General features: G+C 37.3%; 1 non-coding gene across 1 annotated transcript; it reads left to right on the top strand.

The window, feature by feature from the left end:
- Window positions 1-839: 839 nt before the first annotated feature.
- LOC133813051 (small nucleolar RNA R71) lies at window positions 840-946 on the top strand. The gene has a single exon (XR_009884097.1). It is a non-coding gene; the product is annotated as a small nucleolar RNA R71 (small nucleolar RNA).
- The last annotated feature ends 3,507 nt before the right edge of the window (window positions 947-4,453 follow it).

Below are 4,453 nucleotides of genomic sequence, written 5' to 3'. Positions count from 1 at the left end.
AGTCGTGATGGCATTTACTTCCTTGACATTTTGATCATTAGAATTTTAAGATTGGGCCATGTGTTGGCCTTGCACATTGAATTTCGGTTGGGAAGGAAGTTTGCCTTTTTCCAGAATGGCAAAGGATTCAGTCAATTTTGAGAATTGACATTTTATTTCCTTGATTTCTTCCATCATTTAGCGATTTAGCTTGGATTGTTCCTCTATGAATGCATGAAGAGTATTCTCGAGAGAATTTAATTGTGGATGATCATTGTATTGAGGTGCAGAATATGCCTTTGATGGTTGAACTTGTTGCTCATTTCTCCATTGGCCTCCAGACGACTGAGCTTGGTTGGAATCTCTCCAACTGAAATTTGGGTGGTTTCTCCAACCAGGGTTGTACGTATGGGAGAATGGCTTGTTATATGTCCCTAAGGCATTGCATTGCTCCTCATAAACCCCCCCTCATTTCATTAAAAGCTAAGCAGTCCTTAGCTAAATGCTCCGTCCCTCCACAAACAAAGCACGGTTCTTGCGATTCTGCTTGAGCGATCATGTCCGGTTTTTGGCCATTTTTCGTCATTAAGACGTCAAACTGCTTTTTCAAAGCTTCAAGTTGGGCCTTAACACTATCCTCTTCTCGAAGTTGATAGATCCCAGATGGTTTGTGTCTGTTGGTGCTATCAGTAGCACTTGGACTAGTCCAGGTGTGAGATTTTTTTGCGGTTTCTCGGAGATATTCAAGAGCATTGTCTGGCTCTTTTTTGAGGAATTCACCATTGCATAGCATTTCTACAAAGTGGCACTCATGACTTGTGAGGCCTTCATAGAAGTAACTGACCAAACGCCAGTTCTCATAGCCATGGTGCGGGCACTGATTTAACAGATCTTTGAATCTTTCCCAGACTTGATAGAATGTTTCATTGTCCTTTTGGGAGAATGTGGAAATTTTTCGTTTTAGACTTTGGTCTTATGGCTAGGGAAATGTTTCAGGAAGAAGGATTTGGTCATCTCCTCCCATGTTCCAATAGACCTAGGTCTCAAAGAGTATAACCAGCTTTTGGCTTTGTCCTTCAAGGAGAAAGGGAAGAACTTCAGTCGCACAGAATCGACATTTTTGACTCAGTTATAGAACGTGGCTACTACCTCCTCGAATTCTCTGATATGCACGTATGGGCTTTTTTTTTCCATTTCATGAAATGTGGGCAACAGTTGAATCATGCCAGGTTTAAAGTCTAATGTGGGCATATTAGGAGGGAAGATAATGCATGAAGGCGTGGAAGTGTGAGTAGGATGGAGGTAGTCATTGAGAGTTCTTGGTTGGATTTAATCATTGCAAGCCATTGCAAATGGATTATTATCAGCTAATGTTTGTGGAGAAGTGGGATTGGTGGAAAGAGTTCCGGAAGGAGTGGTGGATGAATTGAAAGAAGTACCACTAGAAGTTTCGTGATGATTCATCCACTGTCGGAAATCAGAATTATATTTATTTTTTATTTTATTTTTTTGTTAAACTTGTTCCCAGGTAGATTTGGAGGTTTTTGGGTGATCTCCAATGCCTTACTAGAAGTCTCCGAGGTTACTGAGTAAGTATGGTAGATCACAAGTTAAACCTTTTCGACGAAACAACCTTTAAGCAGAGTAAAATTGCTTATTTTGATAGAACAAGCTTGGTTTTCTTATAGTAATAAGTTCAACAATGTAATAGTGCAAAGGTATATGCTCAAAATGTTCCTAGGTTGATTGGGAAGGTTGCCAAGGTACCGCTTTAGACCTACACTTGCCTAGATAGAACTCCCCGAGGTTCCCAGGTAAGTGTGGAGGGTAACGCTATCACAAACCTTATTTAACAACCAATCTTTCTAGACAGAACAATATCAGTTTCTACCATTTGTAATATTACACAATTGTTCCTAATACTAAGTGTTTTATGATCGAAATTTTATGAACAATTTTATGCAATTTTTTTTTGGAAAACCTAAGTTCTAAGGAAAACTAAGGCAAAGAAAAAGAAAAGCCTAAACTAAGAAACCTAAAGTAAATAAAAGACAATTGAAGTGAAGTGAAGATAAAATAACAAGTTTAATCTCTTTTTTTTCAAATATTTATTAAACTAAAAAAATGAAAAGAAATTAAGAAAGAAAAATGGAATAAAAATTAACTAAAAAGAAAAAAAATTATATATATTAATATGATTTTTTTTTTTTTTTGTAGCAAAAAGAAAGGAAAAGAAAAATATATATATATATAATTTCTTACCTTTTCTGTTTTTTTTACCCCTTTTTTTGTTTTTTTTAATAGATATATGAATATTTATATATATATATAATTTTTTTGTTTTACCAAAAGAAAAAAAAAGAAAAGGAAAAAAAGGAAAAATATATATATAAATAATTTTTTTTGTTTGTATGATTTTTTTTTGTTTTTTTCTTGTTATAGTAATATTCAAATTAACTAAAAATTAGTAAATATTCATACCAACAAAAATACAAATAAAGTTACTAACATTTTGGTAAAAATTTCACTAAACATTTGAAAACTACCTCCCCGGCAACAGCGCCAAAATTTGTTTAACGCCCAAAATGTGTATCCACTAAACGGTGGTTGTAATATAGATCGAGCGGTCGATTCCACAAGGAGGCAAAGAAATAACGTTAATCAATAAATAAAGTTTAGAGATAAATAATATGAGGAAAATAGAACAAGTGATATTTTTGTTGTTTTTGAGATTTAAAGATTAGAAATAGAGATAGACTAAAGTGTGATGTAACAATAGGTAATAAGTAGGAAGGATCAAGAATCACCAATATGCATACTTATTTATTTGGATCTTTGATTCACAAAAATTACACAAATGGATAGTTCACATCTCAATTATTCATTTGGAAGATTTAACATTGAAAGCACAAATATATTTTACAAAATGTATTCAAGTGATTACTATTCTTTACCATTATGTAGTTTGAGTGTATGATTTTGCAAATATCTATCAAACCATTATGAGATGTCCCTTCCTTATGATCTTCCTTTGATTTCCTTAGAATCTAATAATGGTGACTAGAGGAAGAGGAGGAGGCCAAGGACAGGGTGTCTCCACAAGGTCTGAAACAATGACAACCCCTAACATAGGAATAACGTCAGCTCAACCTGCAACTCCAGCAGCACCGTCTGTGGATCTGGCAGCAGAAGTGGCAAGGTTAACAGAACAACTAAGGCTGAGAGATGAGGAATTGGCACATGCTAGGAAAGCACCCCGAAGTCCCCAAGTGCCGCAAGTGTTAGTGGCGTAGCCTCAGCCACCAACACCACCACCTGCACCACTGCCTATAACTTATGGGTTCGAACCAGTGTATGAACGTTTCAGAAAACAAGCCCCACCAACCTTTGAAGGGAAAGCTGATCCAATGGTGGCAGAGGATTGGTTAAGATTGGTCGAGGCCATCTTCAATACTATGGAGTTGAATGATCGTCAGAGAGTCTCATGTGCATTTTATTTACTCAAAATGGATGCACGAATCTGGTGGGATGTAATTAAACAGACCCGTGACCTGAATACCATGACTTGAAAAGAATTTGTCCAGAATTTTAGTAAGAAGTGTTACAATGTGGCCATGCTACCAACCAAGGTTGATGAGTTTGTAACGCTAGTACAAGGAAACCTATCTGTCACTGATTATGTACATAAGTTCGATAGGTTTGCAAAATTTTCTCCTGAAGTGGTGCCAACTGAAACTCTGCAAGTCCAAAGGTTTATAAGGGGACTAAAGCCGATGATCGCTAGAGATGTTATGATGACCAGTGGTGAAGTGGTCAGTTATGCAGAAGTACTTGATAGAGCACTTGAAGCTGAATATTTGGAAGAACGAATTTAGAAGGATAATGCTGGCAGGAGAGAGTACTACCAAAACAAGGGCTTCAACGAGACTAACAAAAGGAAAGCTAATGAAGGGCAAAATAGTGGCACTGACAAGAGACCCAGACCTCCAGCCACGAATAACAACAATCACAACACTTAGAACCACAGCAACTGCAACAATCTCTTCAATGACGAGAACTGCGGGAATCATCAAGGCAACCGAGTAGAGCACCCCATCTGTCCTAAATGCTCGAAAAGATACCTGGGAGAATGTCAGGCTGGCACCAATTAATGTTTTAAGTGTGGTCAGGTAGGACATCTAACAAAGAATTTCCCACAATGGAAGGCGGGACAGAATAATAACAACAACCTGGTGCCAGCAAGGGTTTTTGCCTTAACTCAGAGTGAAGAAGCCAACACCAATACCGTAGTTACAGGTCAGCACCCTATATCTGGTACGATGTGCAGAGTCCTTATTGATTATGGAGCGACTCATTCTATGAATGTGATTGATGAACTGAGTATGCCTTACAAACTGTTTGAGCATAACTTTAGTACAATGTTGCCATCGGGAGACATGATGTTGTCAAATAAGTGGTTACCGTCAACGCCTGT

This window comes from Humulus lupulus, chromosome 1, assembly GCF_963169125.1.
Source record: "Humulus lupulus chromosome 1, drHumLupu1.1, whole genome shotgun sequence".
Lineage (NCBI taxonomy): Eukaryota > Viridiplantae > Streptophyta > Magnoliopsida > Rosales > Cannabaceae > Humulus > Humulus lupulus.
Note: the sequence above shows the minus strand (reverse complement) of the source record. Positions and strands in the feature narration are given on the sequence as shown.